The following is a 23,937-nucleotide window of genomic DNA, read 5'->3' on the forward strand; positions in this document are numbered from 1 at the left end:
TTTTTTTAACCATCTTAGTGGCCATTCTCCACGTCTGCTCATGTTTGGATGTTTTACAGCAACATTTGCAATATCAAGATCTTAATACAAACATGGGGGCGTTAATATTCACTCTATACTGGCAGGAACTTCTGTTTGGATTTGTCTGTTTCTGAGCTGTATCACAACACTGGGTTTGGGGAATTTAATTTTCTTTCCTCCCTCTTATTTTCAGCTGGGAGCTGCTCCACATTCATGCCAGTTCTGTGGATATTTCTTGGGTATTTGAGAGGACTTGGAAAATGTGTGACTTCTGAATCCCTATATTGTGATCTTTTTTGGAGCCAAGCTGAGTTTGAAGAGACCCTTATATTTAACATAAGAAAAGCCAACTAGGATCAAATTTGAAGTCAGTTTGTGAATCCTTAGCTCTTCATAATCCTCTGCAGACATGGATTCAGTTGGATATTTAAAAACAGCTCAGCAATTATAGGCATAATTTTTATGAACCATCTTAGCTTTTAAACACAGTCATTCAAGTGACAGAGCTCAGAATTGTTATTTTAAAAGGCCTTTTAGACATTCTTGGCCACTTTATTTGTCATGACTGTTGTTGGAGTGCTTATCCTTAGCAGTCCAGAGCTTTGGCCTTTAACTAATGCTGAAATAGTCACGGTTCTGCCCCAAAAGATCTGCTCTGAGCTCAGCTCCTGTTGCTGCTGAAGGCTGAAATAAATCAGGTGGAGCCTAGTCTGGGTGTGACACAGGAGTGGAGAGTGCAGGAGCAACGGTGGCAAAAGAAAATCTTACTTATCCCCATTGGAAACTGAGAGGAAAATTTATCAGGGAGAAATGTAAGCAAAATAAATCAGCTTCAGCACAAAAAAAAAAAAAAAAAAGAGGCAGAATAAAATGCTTATAATCTCCTTGTAAATGTGAGAGAGGAGAACTTCAGACACGGAGTCACTGCTGAAGTCCTGCACTCCTGACAGGGGAATAATCCCGCCGATAAGGGATCCCTCAGCAGTTTAATGGTGCAAGTACAGTAAAGAAAATAATGAACTGAAACAAGAACCAGCGTGGGATAGATGTCTAACCCTGGGAAGGCTGGAAGTCTTCGAGCACTGCCAAGATTTTGGGTTAGCCAGGCTGAGATGTGTCACACGAGTGACCGCGCGGTGACCGCGGCACGGAGCGCACGGCGGGCAGATGCTGCACAGCAGCACAGCCAATTTCCATGGATTTCTCCTCAATCCGTGGCTGTGTCTTGCCTGGAGCAGCTCTGCCAGAACCATTCAGGGATCCCCCAGGCATCTGGAATGGCAGTTCTGGGAAGTGGGGCAGTGATGGGTTATGCAGCGTTCCTGTGACAACAACAGGGCAAAAAAATCCCTCCTGGCAGGGCACGGAGGGGTAAGAGGAGCTTTCTGCAGTTTTGTTCTAGATTTCATTCTCTTTCTGCCTGGCAACTTGTGATCTGATCCATCTGCAGAACAGGAGTTGGAGGTTTGCCCTCCTTGGTTTCTTCATTGTTGGACATTTTAGGCAGCAGAATATTCTCCCAGCAGCTGGGCTAAGGATGTGGCATCATTCCTGAGAGCTAGAACTGAAGAACAAATAGTGATGTCTTAATTTTGTCTTTATGTTTTTATATAAGAGGTTGCAACACACTGAATTTCATTTTTATGTTACTACCTATCAAATAATTTTATGGGAATACTCTGCAGTGGGAGGGTGTTTTGCCATTTAAAATTCAGGAACACAGTAAAGGCTCCATGCAACTTCCCAGTGGAGATATCAGCACCAGCAAGAGAAGATAATCCTGTATATACTATCTCTGTAGGATTAATTTTCACTTTTGGACACATTGAAATATTTATTCACAGTTCAGCCTCATGAATTTGAACAGTGTAACTTAAAGAAATTAGAAAACATCCTATGTTTATGCAAATTGTGATAGTCTGGCTTTTAATTTCTATTTTTTAAAGTATCATCCCAGCAGTATGTGTTGTAAAATACTGAAAATGGAATTAGGTTATTAGAAATAAAAAGGAAATTTTCTGGTTCTGGCAGGTACGCTTCACCTGAAGAGCTGTCAATTGGATAAATGTGTTCTGTGTATCATGAAACTGAAGCACAATGGAGTAAATGATACTCAGATGTGATAAATTATATTCTCAACATCTTTGTAAAATGTGTTAAAGATTCAGTTGGTTAAAAGAAAAAAGAAAAATTATCAGTGAACAGAAGACTATAAAGAATAAGGAAGGAAGATACTTAATCCCAAAGAATACTTGTCTGAGGAAGAGAAATATAAATGAAATTATAATCATCGAATCATAGAATGGTTTGTGTTGGAAAGGACCTTAAAAATCATCTAATTTCACCTTCTGCCATGGGCAGGGAACCTTCCTCTAGACCAGATTTCTCAAAGCCCTATCCAGCCTGGCCTTGAACATTTCCAGGGATGGGGAGTTTCCCAGCTTGGTGGGAAATTTTCACTATTTCAAAATATTACCCAATTTCAAAACATTACCCAATTGTATAAATGAGTTTCTGGCTCCTGGTCTATCTCACATTTTGTGGACATGCACCCAGATAAATCTGCATAACTTCTGATCAATAAAGCCAGAGAAAGTGTCTGATAGGACAAGGTGGAAGTTTCAGCAGTTCTCGCCAACATCACTAAGCTCATGAAAATTTGTGTAAAATTACTGAATTTGGTCAAGACATGATGAAAACTTCTCCCACCATCCTGTTGCAAGTCCATGGGTTGTCCCTGTGCAGGGGACACAGCAGATATGTGGTGTTTGGTGCCACACCAGGGACACAGCAAAGCCTCTGGAATGGTGTCAAAGCTGCATCTGACCCTTTACTAGCCTAGGGAACTGAAAAAAATGGCAAGAATTCTTCAAGGAATTACAACATTTAAAGGCTGAGTTCCACTTGCTATGCCTTTAAAACTCCCACTCCAAGTCTTCCCTATCTTGAGGTTGTGTGGGAAGGATCTTTCCAGGCCAACAACATTCCCCCTGTTAAAAAAAACACCCAACAAAACCCAAGCAGCTTTGCTGAGGATGAGGATGACTTCCCATCCTGTTCTGTGAGCCTGTCACTCAGCAGAGCCCTCTGGTACCTGCTGAAATCCATCCCTGGTGGCTCCAAAATTTGCTTCAAAGAGGAAGGGACCAGCCCTGCCTGAACTTTTGGGATGCTCAGGCTCCCCATCCACAAGGTCAGGGAGAGAGGACAGTGGGAAGGAGAAAGGACAGTGGGAGGGACAGAGGTTTCCTGCTGGAGGACTCACCTCAGCAGCCACCCTTGGTTTTGTTCAAAAACCCCACCAACACTCAGAGCAAAAGGAGGAGGTGGAGGCTGCCCTGGCAGGTGCTGGTTCACAGAATTCCAGAATCACTGGGTTGGAAGAGACCTTGAGTCCAACCCAGCCCCAACACCTCAACTCAATCCTGGCATCCAGTGCCACATCCAGGCATTTTTTAATCCAGTCTTCTTTCCTCATGGATGGAGGACAGCCTCCAGCCCTGGAAACACTGCAGATCCAAGCTGGGAGATGTGTCACACTCCAATCTGTGCAACTTGGCTCCACAGGAGCTGTGGCACCCGTCAGCTTTTCCACCACCCCTCAGATCCCTGGCTGCCACACCAATCCCCTTTTAAATCCAACATGTGATTGACTCCTACATGGTTTTTTATCCATCTCTTGGAGCAGCCAAGCAGCATCCTGCTCAGCTGAAAGCTATTCAGCTCCCTCCACACTGTGAGGGAAGCTTGTGGCCTTTTTTGCTGGTGGTGGCCAAATATGTGTGTAATGTGCTTAGTCCTCTCCAGCCCACACAGAGAGAGACCCTGCTCCTCTCCTGAACTTGGGTGTAACACGTTCCCTCCACCATCGGCCAGGCCAGCTCCAGACTAATATTTTCTGTTCACTTAATTACCACAGGACAAGTGCTGCACCCCCGTGGAAATTTGCCACTTGAAAAACTGCCTAAAAATATATCCTGCAGTAAAAACGTTTCTCTGTGTGATTGAGCGCGCGCGCGGCCTGTGCTGCGCAGAGGGTTTCCCAAAAAACAAACGAGGCCTCTTGGCAAGGCCTCGCTGGTTTTTTAGCAGTTTATCAGCTTGTGTGTTATTTACGAAGGGCAGGAGTTACTCCAAACTTCCCATTTAAACTGAAAATTCCAAAAGCCTGAAAGGATGAGGAGCGGTAAAGGTGAAAAGAGGAGGATGAGGTGAGGCAAAGAGTTTTGTTCTCCAAGGGAATAATGTTCCAGGGGTTAGGATATGTTGCTTGGACTATGAAAATTTGGGTCAAATCCTCCTTTTGCTTCAGTCTTCATGAACTCTGTGGGTACCTCATTGCTGGAGCGTGACCACCTCGGTGCCGGGGGACCTGGTGCACTGACCACAAGGAATGAGTGAATTTTGGACCACAGGCAATGTGAGACCATCCCAGGCTGCCACTGCTGAGCAGAAGGTCATACTACTGCTATGAATCACAGAATTAGGGAATTGCAGAATCATAGCACGGCTTCAGTTGAAAGGGACATTAAAGATCAGCTGGTTTTACCCTCCTGCCATGGCAGGGACACCTTCCACTGTCCCAGGCTGCTCCAGCCCCAGTGTCCAACCTGGCCTTGGGCACTGCCAGGGATCCAGGCGCAGCCACAGCTGCTCTGGGCACCTGTGCCAGGGCCTGCCCACCCTCACAGGGAAGAATTTCTTCCTAATATTTAATCTAATCCTACTCTCTTTCCTTTCTCTTTCCCCCCCTTGTCCTGTCACTCCAGGCCCTTGTGAATATTCTGTTTTCATCTATATTGTCAGCTCCTCCAGGCCCTGCCAGGCCACCCTGAGCTCAGCCCAAAGCTTCTCCTGTGCAGGTGAACAATCCCAGCTGTGCCAGCCTTTCCTGCCAGCAGAGCTGCTCCATCCCTCTGCTCATCCTGGAGCCTCCTCTGGGCTCTCTGCAGCAGCTCCAGCTCCTCCTGGGCTGGGACAGGGCTGGGGCAGCCCTGCAGGTGGGATCTCACCTGAGCAAGGCATGGGGCGCAATTCCCATCCCTTTCCTGCTGCCCAGGCTGTGGCAGCAGCCCAGGTCAGGGTTGGTTTCTGGGCTCCAGCACTCATTGCTGTCCTGCTTTAAAGCCAAAAAGAATCCCACTCTCCAAAACAGCACTGAGGCCCCGTTCCAGAGCAGATCTGGGAGTGGGATCACACCTTTTGACGGGCTCAAGCTGCTGTGTTAGTCTGAGCCTTGTTTAACCTGCCTGCAGGAGCTCTGTGTGTGTGCAGCCCTGGAGGGGGTCCCAGCCCCGCTGGGGAGGGGGTCCCGCCGAACGCACGGCTCAGCTCCAGCCAACGCTGCCTGCTGCACTTGATGGCTTGCAGATTTCTCTGAGAGAATATTGTGTAGCTGGCAAAAGAAAACACAAGGAAGGAAGGAAGCAGCATGGATTTCAGCCCTTTTACTGTTTGCCTTGTCTTTTCCCAAGCAGGCAAAGACATCTCGCCGTGCCAAAGACCCGACGCGGCGTAAGGACGAAATATCACGCGGATCACTTGATCGCAGAGCAAATTTCAGTGTAGGACTTTGTATTTCCTCTTCAGACAGACTGCTGCAGATTGAAGGGCATAAGAGCAGCTGTGTGAAAACCAGAGCACCCCCCTGCAGAAGCAGGTTCCCGTAAAATCTCTCCCAGTGTGCATCGTCTCCGAGCTGGATTCCTCTGAAGACAAGAAAGGACCATTACAATGGCACCCTCTGAGACAAATTAGCACAATTCCACCCTGTGCTCGTACAAGACTCTCGGTTCTGTGATCTGCCAGGGCTGCAGCGCAGTTAACCTTGGGAACAGGGTTTTATAAAGGTGCTAACTGGTGTTTCACAGTGCCCCTGCGGTGTTTCGTTTTCATACGAGGCCCTGTTTGGAGGAATGCTGTGTGAGCATTTACTGCAGTTCCAGGGGCTGTTTGATCAGCCAGAATGGGTCCTCTGGGCAGCATTTTGGAAAAATAATATTTAAGAATTGCACTTTATAAAAATTCCGAGGATGTATATCCTGAATTGTCGAACGTCAGCACAATGCTGGTTTGAGAAACATTCTTGTCCTCACTTTAAATTGTGATAAAAGAACACAGAAGGAAACGCAACTGCACAACTTAAAACAGTGACACTTTTTAACAGGGTTCCCACAGTTTTCTATATACCATGGAACAAGGATTTTGAGGTGGGCTGTTTTTATTTTATTTTATTTTATTTTATTTAACCCAAAGACACCTTCCTTCCAGAATCAAATGTATCAGGCTTTTATAAGTAACCACTGCCAGGGAGAAATGGTGTCTTCCTGCAGGGTATATCCATATGGAGATTTTGGAAAGGATTCATGAAAAAGACCCTGTTTGTTTGCCCCCAGCCCTCCTCACAGCTCAGCACTGTCACCTCCCACAGAGGATGCACAAATGGAATCCTACAGGAGTCTGGGCACTTTGGATCATTTTCCACAGCAATTCAGAAGTCCCCACTTTCTTTTCCTTGGCTGTGGATTTGCCACAGGGCAGGGAGAAAGGAGAAACTGAGTGTGTCCATGGCTCCCAACCACATTCAGTGAAGCTCTTAAAGGTTTGGGGTTTTTCCCCCCAGGTTTTAAAGGTTTGGGGTTTTCCCCCTCAGGTTTTAAAGGTCTGCCTTTGGTGTCCTGGCTGTATTCCAGCTTGTGTGATCTTTCCTCCTGACCCACAGCCCTTTTTCATTTTCAGCTAAATAAGCTATTCCTCATTTTCTGTCTGTTTACCTTCGCTGCATCCTGTTAGGGACTCCATCTGTGAGGTGTGGAGCTCTCCTGGGATATCCCAAATGCAAAAAAAGGTAGCAAAAGCCTTTGGTTCCAGTAAATGTTACCAAAAATTTTCCTTGTTTTGGAGCTAGAAGAATAGTGGGACAAAAATTTGAGTAGGGGTGTCCTCTGCTCACTGTGAACTTGTGCTCCTCTGAGCTGATGGGAAATTTTATCCCAAATCACAGAGGTGGCGTTAGTAAAAAAAAGGATTTTCTTAGGAGAAGTTTTGGTGGCAATAGCTTGCCAAGAGTTAGGCGGAGTTTTCTGTCATTCCAAAATTGCCATGACCTCAGGCACTGACCTTTCCTTGGACTTTGCTGGTAGCAGGCAGCTTTCCCAGCCAAGGGGATTTAGGTGCTGAGCCTGCTGCTGGTCTCCTTTTGGCTGATGATCTGCTCCCTCACTCTGGTGGGCTCCGTGCCACGAGCAGTGTGGATCCCTCTGCTCTGGGCTGTCACTCTTTGGCCTTTGCAAAGGCCACTGTTCCTTCCTAACCCTCAGGTCTCCTGAACAAGCCTTTAGGTGGAGATTAAACCAGTTTTCCTGCTGAAATACACACCACTTTTCCCTTCTGCCTCATGCTTGAAGCTCTTTATGGTGCTACTTCTTCTGTCGTTTTTTTTGTTTGTTTAATTGGGGTTTTATCATTTTTTGTCCTCCAGCCTGCAGTTAGGTCAGTGTCAGGACTTTGTTAGCAGAGACACCTCAGTTGCCCAAAACATCCTCACTGGCCAGGAGCTCCATTTAAGCTCAGCCTGGGCTTCAGATCATCTGGATTCAAGAATTTCCGTGTTCTTTGGATGGGTCTCTCCCAGAAGATATTTGGCCTCTTACCATTAAATTAATCTCAGGTTTTAGGAAAGTCTGCATACAGAAGCTATTTATTTTAAGACTTCCAGGATTCATCAATGGTGCTAACCTCAGATCCAGGGTCTTGCAGTCTGTAGGCACAATTCCAGGGAATCACTGACCACCAGTGCAGGACAGATCCCTGTTTGCTACTGTCACAGGTGATGGAGCAACCTCCTGGAAGAGGTGACCCTGAGAATGTGACCTGAAAGCAACAAGGAGGATAATTAAGCTTAATATCCTAAAAAACCCCACCAGCTTCGTTATCTCTTGAAGTCACTGTAAATTGCAAACACCTCTGAGAAAGGAATAACCTGTTTCACATTGAGGTACTAATCTCCTGGAATGATCTGTAGGAAAGGAAACCAATGGAAAAAACATTCTGGATAAAATACATAGTTGAATATCTAAGGTGACTTCATCCCCTGATCCCTAAAATAACAATAAATTAGCCCAAACCAGTAAAAAGCACACAACCTGTGATTCCCACAGGGAGAGAAATATGGGACAACTTCTACTTTAGATTTGTTACCCAGGGCTGAACATGTTCATGTGTCATGGTGAGATTTCTGAGGTACTTCTTCAGAGATGTGGGAGCAAGGTGTTCTAAATGTTTTCATCATCAAGAGATTGAAGCTATTCCATTATCTAATAAAAATTATAAAGAAATAAATTTATTATTATAGTGATATTTGTCTAAAATCTCTAAAAAATCTGGTTTAAGACATTCATTTTAGGATTAACAGGAAGAACATATGGAGATACATGCTGGTGGATCTCAAAGAATATAGAACCTTTTGGTTTTGATTATATTGTATAATAATTGTATCTGATCCAGTAATAGACGTGCTTGTTAATAATTTTTTTGAAGTCTAAACAAAATGAATAAGGCAAGTAGTTAACTGCCATCATAATGAACATCATTGCTCTTATTGGTAGTGATAAGACATAACAGATGAAATAGAAAATTTCCTGTCCCATCTCCCAAATCTTTAATGAGATTCCTCCAAGCCATACTCACTAAAGTGTGTTTCCACAAGTGGAGACAAAAATTTTGTGGGTGAGGCCACCAAACTCAAAAGAAGATCCCCTTTTTTGGGCCAAGGATATCATGGTAAATAGCAATACCTGTGATAATGTGACTTTGAAGTTTCATTTCTGATCCAGAAAAGCTTCAACAAGGTCTTCTGGCACCAAAACCCTGTTGAAATAATTTCAAGTTAGGCATGTAAATATTTGGAATGGTCAGGGCCCAAGTTTACGTTTGTTTGCAACTCTGATGTCTTCTGCATTTATACAAAATCTCTCAGTACAGAATTCAGCCTTTGCGAGTGAGGAGTGGCTGGGAAGGAATAGTCCAGGGCAGTGAGGGTGAGACACCTGAGTGAACAGAAAGCTGACACTGATATTAAGATTATCTAATCATCAGCCTCACCTCTTGCCACCAGACACAGCAGCAGACAAAGCAACTTTTCACATTTCTTCATAAGAATTCCAAATTTATTAGTGATTTCTAGATGGTAGCGCAGTAAACAGTTACTAGAGACCAGGAATCTTGAAAGTAACTTGTAAGAAGAATTTCCCTCCATCAAAATCTTGTCCCAGCTGGCCCTGAGCTAGGAAATGCCCAAATCTGGACGCTCTGTTTTCAGTTTCAATCCCTTCTGCTAAGCAGACACCCATGGGTTGGACGATATTTTTGGAAAATATGCTGTTTAAAGCTGGCTGCAGCAAGAAATTAAACAAATAACTCTGATAATGGGAATAACCTCCAAGGCAGTGTATTTTGTGGTGACCAGAACACTTAGAATAATTTACTATTGCATGAAGTGATGCAGCTGGTAAAATATCCCTCTTTTCCACATGGAGAGAGAGAGGGATGGCCGCAGGAAGCAGCTCTAGAAAGCCGCTTGCGTTCCCCTGTGGCTTGTTTTGCTAAATCAGTTGCAGCAAAAGGAGCCGCTCCAAATGGTGCATTTTTCCTGCTTTGGTTTGTTTTGTACTTGTTCAATAAAACAGATTCCAGAAAATACAGGGTTGTATAATTTTTAATAAGATTTGTTAAAAATAGCGTGGCTGCGGCGAGAGGAATGACCAGAGGAAGCGATTTGTTTCCTGCCATCATTCCTCCCCCCTTCACCAGCGAGCACAAAATATTCACTTAATTTAAAATTCATCACAAGCAGCCAGAGGGTAGCAGGGCTACCACAACCCTCATAAATTACACCCAAGGCTGACCCTTCTGGAAGAGGAGGCCTTGCTGTGCTGAAGGACTCTCAGAGTTTGGTGCTGCTGCCTCCGACCGCAGCGGGACACAAAATACACCGTGGGGAAATACCCAGAGGAGCAGAGGCCAGGCTGGGTCTCTCCATCCACCCACTCCAAACCTCTGCAGAGGTTTCAGCTGGGAAGGAAGCCCTTGCCCACAATGGTTCCTGCCTGTCCTAAAGGGGAACAGCTTTAATGTGGTCGTGGCTCCCACTTGTACCCACATCCCAACTCCTCCACGGCAAACCTGACTCCCTGGAGGGTCTGGCAGAGCCCCCATCCTTCCCTCCTGCAGGAGAGCTGCCCTGGCCAGAGCAGAATGGTTTCCAACCCAATTCTGCCCCATCAACTTCTTGTGTGACTGGTATTTCTCATGCAGGACTCCAGCAGGCCCAAGCTGTGCAAATAGCTTTTTTTTTTTTCCCCCAGCCGTAAAAGGGAGAATCCAAGGAAGGTCCTGCAGAGCACAGTGATGAAATAATCAGCACAACAACCCATATTGCAACTGGGAGTTGCTGGATTAATGCAGTTCTTCCCCCTGACCTGGGGAAGCTTAGTCCCATATCCAGAAAAGATCATTTTTTTCTTCTGAAAGACTTTTCTGCGGGTCACTTTTGCCAGATAGCTTGGCCAGTTGCTCCATGCTTAGTCCGTTTTAACAATAACAACAGCAACAAAACTTTACAAGATGTTCTTTCCTCTTTGTCTGGAAGGATTAACAGTTCAGCCAAGGTCTGACTGGCCTCTGGCTCCAGGAGGGAAGGACTCAAAGACACTCCGAGGGAGTAGTCACATGGAGAGCCTGGCTACCAGAGAGGGCTTTGGGGATTGTTTTTTATTCTGTGCTCACCCTGACTGGCACTGAGGGCAGGATTGGGCACTTCTGCTCTTGGAGGAGCTTGCTCTGATCGGTCTTCTAGGAAAAGCAAAGTCTGGAAGGCAGATGGACATATTGACATTTCCCCATGAAAAGTCCGCTTCCATGGCTCTCGTTAGCTGGATTGAAATGGCAAATCTTTGGAAATAGCTTGGAAAAGTGTTTTGTCCCTTGGAGAAGTCACAAAATCACAAAACCACAGAACCACAGAGTCACAAAGTATTTAGAGTTGAAGGCACCTCTGGAGATAGCTCGTCCAAGCCCTATTTGTATCCCATCTTTGTGCGTTTGTGTTTAAGCTAAAAAGAAGAGAAGATGCCATCCAAACAAATGGAAACAAAAGCATAACTCCATCAAACTAATCTCTGGATTCTTTTAACCCATCACTGGCAGGAGCATGGCAGGAGTGGGGCAGGACAGGAATCATCAGCCCTGAGCCACGAGGTCAGGAGGAGGCGATGACAGGAGAGCTCCGTGCTCAAACAACACAATAAATGAGATTATTTTTCCCCCCCTCTCTTTTGTCCATGAGAAAGGAGAAACTTCTCTTTTAAACATCTCCTAGGCAGGATATAAACACACAACCTCAGGGCCATAGGTGCTGCAAATACCCAAGCATCTGCTTGTCTTTGTTGCCATGGGATGTTCCCCTTGGAGGTCTAAACCCCACAGTATTTGCTTCGAGCATACAAGCAGATGAGCCTGTGGATCAACCCAAACTTCCAAGGAAATCTGGCTGAAATGGGTCATGAGGAGTCAAGATTAGGCCCTCATTCCTCCTGCTTACATGCTGGATTTTCACCTTTCATGCTCCTGCAGCACAACTGCCTGCTAAATTTAGAAAGCCTTTTTTAGAAGTTGTTTTATGAACACACACACACACACACACACACACAATAATTACACTGTAAAAACACACACACACACACACACAAAAAAAAAAAAACCCTGCAGCTTTAGAAATGCCATTATTGAGGCGTTCCAACTATGTACGACTGGCTCAGTTACTGGCTCGCAGTTGCCATCTGAACATCTATTTTTCCAAGCATTTAAGAAAAGTGATGTGTACATTTTTCATGTGTAATTAGGCAGCGTAATGTGATCTCTTTCTGCAGTCAAGCTGCCATGTGCCGTAGCCTCACTGAATAGCTTCCAGATTTCAACCCAATCTCTTCTGTCTAGACTCTACGTTGCTATTTTTTTTCCTTTTTTTTTTTTTTTTTCCCTCTTGCCTAGCTTAGAGCAGACTCCAATATAAAATGCCAAAACCAGAAGGTTTTGTCCCTCTTTCTCATAAAGACGTGGGACAGATCTGGGAGGCCCCGCTGAGAGCTGAGTCCCAGACTTTTTCATAAGACATGTGTCGTCTGAATCTGACATTAAAGATTGTGCAGGCATTTCAACAGGTCATGCACACACAGGGGGAAAAAAATGCCCAAAAATATGGTTTTCATTAAGAAAGTGAGTATTTTTAGAGAGGTGTGGTTCAGTTCAGATGAAAAGGGAAGAAAGAAAAATGAAAGCGGCGCAAGAGATCCCCAACTGCAACATTATTTATATTGCTGTTGAAATGCAGTGTGTTCTCTTTATAAAGCTGCTTTTGGGAGTGAAATAATAGAGACCCTGCCAAAACCAGGTGCATATCATGGAGTTTGTTTATAATCCAAGTTAAAGGAGAGCAGATTTATACCAGAAAGAACTCTCCGAGGGGACTTTGGAGTTTAAGTGTCCTGTCTTAATCTATACATTACCTCCTCAACAAAGCAGTTGTCTTGAAGCAAAACATAAAATACAGTTTCAATGAATTCACAGATAATTCCAGGGAATTTTATCTGGTGTGATATAGTTTCAGACTGCTTATTCTGTTCCCAGCTTTTTATTTGACTCTTAAGTTGTTTTATTTCTGCGTCAAGAGAATAAAAAAGATCAGAGAGGGCTCGTTTCCACAGAAAGATGCTTTTGTGCAATATAAGCAAAAAAAAAAAGCAAGGCTTTCCCAGGCTTGCAATTCCACCACCTTGTCCTGGGATTTGCTGCAGTTTGCACACACTTTTTCGACAGAAAAAGCTCTTGTTTTAGTCCAGAAACAGCTGCACAAATTTCCCTCCACTTTCCTTTTTTAGTTCTTTTTTCTAAATCTTATCTTTTCATCTCTCCTGTTCTAACACCACACTTTATGTTTTCCTTTTGCTCTCAAGAAAATGGTTATTGTCCCACTGAGAACATGTCCTTCTGCCTGCTTTTGTGTGAATGGCAGATTGGTTGGAAAAACAGGAACACTTTCACTCCTTTCTGAAGGGAAGCATGCAGTGCTTGCTAAAAATTCCCATGTTTCTGCAGAACCAACTGTTCTTTCCATTAAAAAAACATCCACCTACTTGAGCAAACTTTTCAATACATTAGCCCAGTTTTTCATTATGGTAAACTTTGACATGGTTGAAATGTTTGAAATAATGGTGCAAATATTTTCTCAAATTTGAAAAAAGGGAATGTAAACCAAAAAGCTGCTTGAATCAAAAGAGGGTTCTCCTTGAAATTCCAGATGATGACAGCAGATAGTGCAATCATTTGATCACAGAATCACAGAATGGTTTGAGTTGGAAGGGACCTTAAAGATCATCCATGGGCAGGGACACCTTCCACTATCCCAGGTTGCTCAGAGCCCCATTTAACCTTCTCTTGGTGATTGTGAAATGCTTGTAATTACATTTTAAATAAAATTTAAAAGTATTCTTTTTACATTTAAGTAAAATTTTAAAAAAATTATCTTGTTTTGATACCTAAACTGATCACAGGAAGCGGTTTTCCTCCTTCTGCTTCACAGAATCACACCATCAGCTAGGTTTGAAAAGACCTCTGAAATGATTGAGTCCATTCTAATGTCAAGGACTCATTTCACTAAAATAGGGATTTTCTGAACTGTAAATCAGGCCAGAATTTTGACACAGAGGCTGAGGTGAATGTTTGCAAGCTTCACATCACCACTAACAGCAATTTCACGGAGCATCTCTCCAAGAATGTATTGATTTCCTAAATCTTTAAGCCAGATGGGACCAATTATCATAACCCATTCTGCTGAATGGTAGCAAAGATTTCTTACAGTTGTTTTGTGTCATCTTAGCATCATCTGCTGCCCTTTTCTTGACATTCCTCTTGGAATTTTCAAGAATGTGAAAGGCCTTGCTCAGATCTTGATCCCACTCATGAGTGTCACCAAATGTCTATGAGCAAGATCACCTCCAAGCCTTCCTTCAGCAAGAATTCCTGCAAAACCATCATGGCCTTGGGAATCCATCTATTCTCTATTTGTCATGGTACCTGGAAAAAACTTACATTTTGCCTTCAGGTCTATGGAATTGGTGTTGTTCACACACAAGTGCCTGTAGTGCAGTAAATCCAGCTTTGTTAACAGATCTTCATCAACACACAGCTCTAAGAAAGGTGATATTTCTCTATATTAATCACTTTCTAGCTATTCCCGTATATAATCACACCATTTTATCTTTTACTGGGCTAATTCTCACAAGTTTTCCAGAGCATTTCTTGTTGTCTGTGTCATGCACCAGAGAAACACCTGAAATTATGGTCAGAGGCAGCAAACCAGCCTTCCCCAGCACCTGAAGCTTCAGGAGCCACATCACTGGAGATCCCCATGTCCAGCTCTGCTACGTGTGTAGTTTGACATAAAATAAATCAGATCTAGGTTTGAATAACTTATCCTCATGTTTTGAAGGCCATGGAAATGTTAGGACAAGTCCAGAGGAGGCCATGAGTTTGATAAGGAGTTGATAAGGAGCATCCTGTGGAGACAGGATGGGAAAGTTGGGGCTGTTCTGCCTGGAGAAGAGAAGGTTGTGTGGAGACCTCAGAGCAGCTTCCAGGGTCTGAAGGGGATATGGGGAAGCTGGAGAGGGACAATTCATCAGGAATTGGAGTGACAGGATGAGGGAGAACAGCTTCAAACTGAAAGAGGGGGAATTTGGTCAGATATTGGAAGAAATCCTTCCCTGTGGGGGTGGGCAGGCCTGGCACAGGTGTCCAGAGCAGCTGGGGCTGCCCCTGGATCCCTGGCAGTGCCCAGGGCCAGGTTGGACACTGGGGCTGGAGCAGCCTGGGACAGTGGGAGGTGTCCCTGCCATGGCAGGGGTGGAATGGGATGATCCTTAAAGTCCCTTCCAACAAAAACCTTTCTGTGATTTTATTTTGCTCTAAACCACGGTGTCAGAAGCAGATTTCAGGGTGAGATATGTTTTGAATACTTTGATTTTTTGCAATAAATGGTGCCTGTGAGGCTGGTCCTGTCTTGACCTACAAGCATCTTTCAGTGTTCTCCAGTTAGTTCAAGGGCTCAGATACAAAATCAAGGAAACCACATTTCTCTGTGGGTTAATCCAAAGTTTTCTGGGCCTTTGAGTCAAAAATCCAGCAGGATTCAGCAGGTAATTTTTTAACCTGTCACAGAACAAATAGATATCGCTTAATCCAGTCCAAAGTGCTGTCCTGAATGAAACACCTTCATTTTTTTATTATCATCTCTGAAAGAAACGTGAAACAGAGAATGATTAAAGGCTGGAAAAGCCCTCCAAGATCTTGAGTCCCAGCTGTGCCCAACGCCCACCTTGTCCCCCAGCCCAGAGCACCGAGTGCCACATCCAGCTGTGACAACTGGCCAGGACTGAGCTGGGGACATGCAAGACATGTATCAAGGAGTTTTTTGGAGCTTCAGGTGCTGGGGTGTCACCCTGATTTTTAATATTTTCTAAAGCCTTCTGAGTTTACATTCTGTTAGAGAATTTTCTCACACAGCTTTCTGTAAACCACCTATTGTTTTGCATTCCTTCATAGGGGTGGAGAAACTTGATGTACTGGTAGTTTGTCCAATGTCATTGGAGAGGTGACACATTCACCCTCCAATCCACTGTCACCTTTGGAAAAGTAGAAATGCTGGAGTCAGAAAATAAATGCTCTCTTTTTTCACCTTGCAAATAGCAGTGGCTTGTGTTGTGCTTTCATGTGTCCTATAACAACACTGGGGGAAGCTGGTTTGCTGCCTCTGGCCATAATTTCAGGCATTTCTCTGGTGCATGACACAGACAACGAAGAAATGCTCTGGAAAACTTGTGAGAATGAGCCCAATAAAAGATAAAAATGTGTGATTATATACAGGAATAGCTGGAAAATTATTAATATAGAGAAATATCACCTTTCTTAGAGCTGTGTGTTGATGAAGATCTGTTAACAAAGCTGGATTTACTGCACTACAGGCACTTGTGTGTGAACAATACCAATTCCATAAACCTGAAGGCAAAATATAGGGTTTTTTTCCAGGTACCATGACAAATAGAGAAAGCAGAGATGCAGACTAATAAAAAGGAGAGAGAGGTGGTAGTTCACAGGTTTAAATCCCATAAAAATTATGCTTATCTGGATATTAATTCTGCATTTGATTACATTTGTGTTGAACTATGGCCTTCTCAGGGATCATGCACCAAGGAATCCAAGGGAATGCAAAAATGTAAATATATAAGCAAATAATGAGCAAGTAACTTCATGTATTTACACTTATTAATTGCTTTCTATTGAAGTGTAAACATTTTATTTTTGGTCAGGCTTATTCATCTATTATTCATCAGGCTATTATTCATCAGCTATTTTTTTTTTATTCTGACACAGCTCATTTCTATATGCTGGTTATATTATTCACCAGTAAATATTTTCTAAATTATGACATTTTGCCATCTACCCTAACTTTGACTTCCTTTTTTTTTTGGAAAATACATCTAACTTCAACTTTCTTATTTTTAATTTTCACCATGTGGCTGGAGAACTTGCCAGTTCTTACAAAGATGCTCCACTCAACCTTTCTGTATTGATTTACTGGGTGAGTTATTCCTTGAATCTCAGCAGTGATGCCAAGAAATGCCCCTTTGGAGAGAGGAAGGAAAATGCTTTGGTCAAAATAGAAAAAAAGCACAAATTCTGCCTGCCAGGTCCAAACTGAGAATGAGTGAAGAGTTCAGTTCTGGTCACAGAAATTTGCACAGAGAGTTTATTTCATCATTATTTCAGTTTGTCTTTGGACAAATATTCAGTTTTGTCTCTTTTGGGACTTATTTGCCAAAATATGGGGGAAAAAAAGTGAAGAGTTTCACCTATTTTGGAGATTCGAGATATTTAGGAGGGATTCAGGCAAGCATCCCATCTCTCCAACCACTCAGATCAGACCTTTGGCATTTTAAATTTTTTTCTATCATTTCTTGTAGCCTCATAAAACCCCTCCTGAATTCATGGGAGTTTCAAGTGTTCCCTGGACCTTCCCTGCCAAGATATTGTTTTTTGAACTCAGCTATCAGTGTAAGCAGGGAAAAAAACCCCAAAACCTAAAAATGAAAATAAACAAATGATCTAATTTTCCTTTAGCCCATTGCTTGGGGAAGAGTGTGAATTGTTTCAAATTGACACAGCAGTCCTGAATAGTCACTGATGCTGAATATCCTGGTGATCAATATCCCCTTCACCCAGCCACGTTATCTAACCAGATACTTACACAGATAAGTTCCAGATTAAATCCTTTCTTTTGTCACTTCAGAGCTTTTAAATAGAAATGATATTTCCTTCCATAATTAAAAGTGTTTCTCTCATAGGAGGGACACCAGAGTCTTTTCAGAGATTGCCAAAATGATATTGAGGTGTCCGGTCTGGGACCAAAACAAATCCATGAGTGCTGTAAAAAGCCATAATTTCTGCTCCTTGAAAAAGAGTTTCCTGTTCATATCCAGGCAACAGGAGGTGTCTATATAACTGCCTATCTCTTCTGAATTAAATGTCATTTTTACATAAGGGAACCTTCATTAGTGAATGTCACCCACACCTGTGAGACGTAATATTTATAAAGGTGCCCCCTTTTTGTTGCCTGACTTGTTCATCCTAAATGGTATTTTCATAGGTAAAATGTTAATCCTTTCTGATTCTCAGGAGAAAATCAGGAATTGCATTTTACCAGTGGGGAAAAAACCAAAATAATCTGTGCTCTAGTCCTGTGGTTTCATATCAAAAGAAACAAATATCATTCATATATCCCATTTCACTAATAGCAACAACGATGATTAATGCTCTGAAGATGGAATTATTACCCTTATATTTTCAGTTTTTTTTAAAGTTAATTGGCTGTTTAACCTGGGGAAAAGGAGGTTCAGGGAAGACCATATTGCTCTCTACAACCACCTGAAAGGTCATAGCCAGGTGGGGCTTGGTCTTTTCTCCCAGGTGACAAGTGACAGGGCAAGAGAGAACAGCTTCAGGTTGTACCACGGGAGGCTTAGGGTGATATTAGGGAAAATTTCTTCATTGAAAGGGTGGCCAAGCACTGGAACAGGCTGTGCAGGCAAGTGGTGGAATTGCTGGCCATGGAAATCTGCAAAAAACACATGGATGTGGCACTTGGGGACGTGGTTGAGTGGTGAATACAGCAGCAGCCTACAACCATAGCTGGTTCTGCATCCTCTAAGTGCTTCAGTCCCTAGTTCTACCATCAAGACTCAAAATTAGCTGAGGCTGTGCCACTTGCTAAATATGTTTCTTCCACTGCTCTGGAAGAAATATGGGGAAAGCACCGGTTATGGGATTTTTTCTTGATCCAGATGTGACAATTTGTTTGATTTTTATCGCTTGTTTCGAACATGCATTTTGAAAACTGTGTTTAAAGAGATAGAAAATGATGTGACCACTTTTTTTCTTTCCCCACGACACTCCTGAGCAAGAGGCAGTGCTTGAAGACCCACCTGCTCTGAAATGTCCTCCTTCCTCCTGAAAGAAAGCTCCAGGAATGAGCCTTTAGGGTGGATCTTGTCCCTGCACAGGACACCGGGGTCAGCTCTGGGGACAACTGGCTGTGAGCAAAGAGCTGCAGGGCCATGGGAGCTGGGGCTGGTGGCAGGAAGGTGGCACAGCAAGGGCTGCTCCAGCCTCACAGAATTCCCAGAATCTCTGAGCTGGAAGAAACCTCCAAGACCATCGAGTCCAACCCAGCCCCAGCACCTCAACTCAGCCCTGGCACCCAGTGCCACATCCAGGCTTTGTTAAACACACCCAGGGGTGGTGACTCCACCACCTCCCCGGGCAGCCACTCCAGAACTTTGTCACCATTTCTGTAAAAACTTTTTCCTGATATCCAACCTGTATTTCCCTGGGTGCAGCTCGAGGCTGTGAGCTCTGGCTCTGTCAGCTCCTGGAGAAAGAGCCCAGCCCCAGCTGGGCACAGCCACCCTTCCTTCCTTTCCTGCTTCGTGTTCCCACTGCTTGCATTCAGCAGGAGCACTGGCTGAATATTTTAGTCACACAAGTAGGGCTTGAAAGGTGAGAAGATTGGGGTTTTTGGGCATGGGGTGACAATGTGGAGCAGCTTTCCACATGGGAGCCCAGCAGCTCAGCTGTCCCCTGTGCTGGTCCCTGGGAGTGCCTGAACTCTGAAGGTGATGCAGAACATGGAGCCATGGGAATTCACCAAGAGCTGGACGTGACCTCCACTGGCTTTGCTGCAGCTCCTCCATGCAAACACAGCATTTTGGGGCCCTGCCATGGGTACTGCTCCTGCAGCTACATCTGGGTATAGCATGAAGCTGTCAGCACACTCAGTGTCCCTCTCTCTGCTGTTGTATCTCATTTAACAGGAATTATACCTCACACTTCAGAGAATTTGTGGCCATTGTGTTACTGAGAGCTGCTCTGTGCAGTGTACAAAGATTTGGGGTGCAGGATTTCCCCCCCCCAGCCCTCCTGCCCTCCTGTTCCCATCCTGCCAGGCATTTTCTGGCTCCAGGAACATCCTTGCTGGAGTCTGTAACCACCACACTCCTCTTGACCAGGAGTTTCTAACCACAGCTCCACTGGGCAAACCTGGTGCCACCAGCACCTCGTAAGGATGAAGCCGCTGCTGGCTGCAGTTTGTTTCGGGGATCAACTGGTTTGGGGCTGTCTCCTGCAGGATTTATGTTCTCTGAAGAGTTAAGTACATTAGTGTGGGTAATCTCACTCCATTACCTTCTATAAAACTGAATCTATGATTTCCTCCCTGGTGAGCATTTACCATAGTGAAATAGGCTACTATTTTCATATTTAACTCATTGGTAACTCATAAAACCAGCTCAAGTTGTCTGCCCCAAAGAGCAGAAGCTGTGGGACAAGCTGGAGGGTCAGAGCTTTTACAGGACCTGCAGTGTCAGGGCAGTGCTCTCAGCATCGCCCTCACATCCCTATCCCATCCCTCCCCCTGCTCCTTTGAAATCCACAAAAATCAGAAATTTATAAGGCTTCTTAAATATCCGAGATGAAGCAATTAAAACTCCAGACTGGAGGATGTGAACCTTTAAAGGCCCTTTGCAGAATATCAAAAGAATGAGAGGATTATATTTAGCAGGTGTGACAGCCCACGCAGGACATTTCATTGTGAAAGGGGCTGACATGAACCAGGAACCGATACTTAAATTAATATAAAACATCTTGGGGGAAAGGTGTTTTCTTTTCTTTTTTAAGCATTGGGAAATCACAATGCTTTCTGGCTTCTTCAAAAGCGAGAGGTCCAAATATACAGGAGTCATCTGGCATGTAAAAATAAAAAGTCTGGGGAGGGGACACACACATAAAAATACTTTGGATGAGGTTGGGAGGCAAATGTTAAGAGCCAGGGGGCCAAGAAACACCGTTGTGAATTTTCCTGCCTCACCTGGTGCCTGCAGATCCAAGGGTTTTCCCTGGCACAGGGCGCCCTGTCTGGTTTTTGGCACTGCATCAGCATCCCCTGTCCTGCCACCTCTCCTGTCCCTTCCCTGGAGACACAACCCTTCATTACAGGGGTACTTCACTCTGAACACTCCTCTTTCTATTCCTATCACACCCTACCAAGCCTTGGAGTGGAAAACTTGACTCGGGACTTTTGTGGGGAGGCGTCCACGGCTTTCGTGCTTCATTCACTGCTGAGCGTTCCTAATTTTAGCCGAGCTGCTGCGTTTTGATTTTCCAAAGCTGCGGATTTAACGTCCAGAAGCTCGGGTTGTTTTCACGCCCACTCGCTGAAGGCCACACCGGTGATGCTGCCCATCCACAGCAGGAGAGGCTGTGGGGAAGGTGGGGTGGGTGACAACACTGTCCCCAACGCTGAGAAGGGACCCCACGGGCTCACCAGATCGCCATAGCTGGGTGCTGCAGTAGCAGAGGGCACTCAGCGCCACTTTTTGGGGTATTTTGTCTCTTCACTCTGCTCAATCAAACACTAGGTGGTCGCTTGGGAACTTTTGGGTTCTTAGTCACCCAAAAAAAACCACACATTGGGGTGAAAATCCCATCTTTCAGCTGGGGCTGCCCCAAGGGAGGGAGGTGTGTGGTTGCCTGGATGTGAGCTATCAGGTACTCTTTGGCACCGAAAGAGTTAAAGGTCCTCGGCACCCACCAGCCCTGGTCTAGGCAGTGTCTAAAATCAGTCCTAGACCCGCTTTATTTTTTCCTTAAAAACAGGAAATGGAGCCCTGAAGGCTTTTTAACTGGAGAGGGAGAGTGAGGAGGGGGTATACTCGCTCTGCCCATACTCAGCCCTGAGCCTGACCCAGACTTGGGGGTCTCTGTGTGTGATTTTTTTATTCCTTCTCCCTTCCCCCCCCCCCCCCCCCCTATTATTTTGGCAGACTTTTTGGAATGTCTGGGAGCTAAGGGCTTTGCTTCATGGAGCAGAATTCTGAAGCAAGAAAAAGAGAAAGTTATAGACTAAACCACAGAAATGTAAACATGTCTGCAGCTAAAATAACTCCACTTTCATTGAAAACACTCCTCGCTTACAATCAGACTTCTGTGTGCTATGCTCAATAAAACTGCATGCTAATAGCAACCAATTAATACATTATGTAGTTCTGCTTTAAAAACTGAGACGCTTTTAATTATTTTTTTTATAATTTTTTTTTAATTATTATTTTTAATTAAGGGACTACTGGGTTTTCTGCTGCGGACGCCGGTGCCGGGCGCTGACCGCTGGCGGAGAGCGGCGAGCGATGCCCGGCGGCGCGGCGGGGGCTGAGTCGTGCCCGGGGAAGGTCGGGGCGAGGCGGCAGCGGGGACAAGCGGAGCCCCGGTAAGGAGCCCCGGCGGGAGGGACGGGACGGGACAGGGACAAGCGACAGCGACAGGATGGGCGCCCCGCCCGCTTCACCTTCCGTGCGAGGTGAGCGCGGACGGCACCGCCGGGATGGGTCCCCTCTCCATCACTCCATCACCCCTGGGAGACGGGGCCGCAGCTTCGGCCGGACCAGCCTCCTCCGCTTCCCTCCCCACCCCCGCTCCCTTTTTATTCCCGAGCATCCCGTTATTCCTCCCGCTGCCCTCCCCGCCCGCGCTGCCACCTGGTTTAGGGGCCAGCCTGGGATTCCCGTCGGGTCCGCGCCACAACCGCGCGTTTGTTCTCTCCCCTTCGGACGCGCCGGGGGACGCGGCCGCCCCGCCGGGCCGGGCCGTGCCGAGCCGGGCCCCGCGTCCTCCCCCACCTCCAGCTCCGCCCGGCCCCTGCCGCCCCCCCGGGCGCGGCCGCGGGCACCGGGGGCGGGGGTCCCGCGGCGCCCCGGGCGCGGGGCCGGCCCGACGGCGGCGGCGGAGCCGGGCAGCGCCGGCAGCGGCGGCGGCCGCGCTCGGCCATTGGAGAGAGGAAGAGGCGCCCGGAGCCGGGGGCCAGCGCGATGGGCTGAGCCCGTCCCGACTGAAGTGACTCACCGCAGCCGGCACCGCCGCCGTCCCCTGCCCGCTGCCTCACTCCTTGCCGAGCTCCCGCCGCTGGCGGCCGCTGCCTTCCCCCGTCCCGTCCCGTCCCGCCCCGTCCCCCTCCCCGGGAGCCCGGACTGACCCCGGCCCCAGCCCGGTAAGTGCTTTCCCTTCGGGGCAGCGGTGGGGCGGGGGCGGCGAGCGGAGCGCCGGCCGTCGGGGCGGCAGCGGCGGGGAGATGGGCGAGGGACCGCCGGGGACGGGGACCCAGCGGGGCTCGGGGACCCCGAGGGCGGCACAGGGACCGGAGGGTGTCCCCTGGCTGGAGCGGGGCAGCCCCGAGGGCTCGGCAGCCGCAGCCGCGCATCCTCTGCGCGAACCGTGCCCGAGTTCCTCCAAGGTTGGAAGGGTTACCGCGGTTTGGCCGCTGGGTTTTCGGGCAGAAGTGATACTGCGTTCCCCCTCGCCATCATTTTCCCCCTCTCTGCATCGTAATAGCAGCGTTGGTGCCTTTGTAATTCTTTCAGCAATTCATCCTTCAATTAAGTAATAGCTCTATGGCTTTTCGAAAGCAGCTCTTGCACGTAGGAAAACCTTCAATTACCTACGTGGCTGAAGGGAGGCATGGCTGGGTTTGGTACTTTTCAGAGTAAGGGATACGCGGGGCTCTGTTTTGGTGTCCAGATGACTTCGCTGAGGAGTTTGGAGTGCACGTAATTGTATTTACAAAAGCTGGAGTTGCAAGTTCTGGCTAACATAAACTTCCATTCATTGCTGCCTTTGCCGAGAGCCCACAGTGCGAGGGAAATGGCTCGTTCTTTAATGAAGTTTTTTATTTGTGTTCTAAGTGTCGTCCTGTGAATTAACTCTGAAGTAAGGGTTTGGAAATTACATTCTGCCCCGTTCTGCCCATGTAATTTTGAGTCCATTAGGAAAACCAGGATAGGTCTATGAACTGCACATGGAGAAATGTCACATTCCTTTGGTTTAACCCTTTGAGCACTTCCCTGGTTTCACTGAAGCAAGTGAAGCAGGCAAAGACAGTTTCTCACTGGGGTATGAAATGTAAACTTTTGTCAGGACACATATATCAGGTGTGTGATCTCAGGCACACCTGAACTGATAGGAAAATCAAAGAAGAGAAATAGATTATTTGATAGTTTCCCAACTAGAAGTAAATAAGTAAAGGCACAAATGGACCAAGCCATACCTCATACAGGACAAATATATTTCTATGTTGATTGCCTGATCTATTTCTTAAAGGGCATTTATAAAAAAAAAGATATGGTACATTGGAATAGCAACATCAGTCCTTATTTTCTCTTTTGTATACATATGTGGGCAAACAATGGCAAATTCTTTGAAAAA

The 23,937-nt window shown here is 45.8% G+C and overlaps 1 protein-coding gene and 1 long non-coding RNA gene across 8 annotated transcripts in view; one reads left to right on the plus strand and one right to left on the minus strand.

The window, feature by feature from the left end:
- Positions 1-989: 989 nt before the first annotated feature.
- On the minus strand, positions 990-22,678 carry LOC146768841 (uncharacterized). Of its 4 annotated transcripts, none has more exons than XR_014950042.1 (4): positions 22,582-22,678; positions 8,817-8,889; positions 7,759-7,893; positions 990-1,585 (listed from the first exon to the last, which is right to left on the minus strand). It is a non-coding gene; the product is annotated as an uncharacterized LOC146768841 (long non-coding RNA). The 4 variants fall into 4 exon arrangements; XR_014950044.1 differs by lacking the exon at positions 990-1,585 and adding an exon at positions 5,455-5,729; XR_014950043.1 differs by lacking the exon at positions 990-1,585 and adding an exon at positions 5,455-5,924.
- The window catches only part of ERG (ETS transcription factor ERG), a 141,851-nt gene continuing 139,303 nt past the window's right edge, over positions 21,390-23,937 (plus strand). The window contains exons 1-2 of one of the 4 annotated variants that reach the window (XM_085560456.1): positions 21,390-21,448; positions 21,803-21,949. The gene's annotated coding sequence lies outside the window, so the exon portion shown is untranslated. Of the gene's footprint in view, positions 21,449-21,802; positions 22,040-22,445; positions 22,727-23,937 lie in introns of those variants that run through there. The other 3 variants (XM_085560446.1, XM_085560440.1, XM_085560472.1) reach the window with 3 other exon arrangements.

The sequence above is a fragment of the Lonchura striata genome, chromosome 1 (assembly GCF_050655825.1).
Source record: "Lonchura striata isolate lonStrDom1 chromosome 1, ASM5065582v1, whole genome shotgun sequence".
NCBI lineage: Eukaryota > Metazoa > Chordata > Aves > Passeriformes > Estrildidae > Lonchura > Lonchura striata.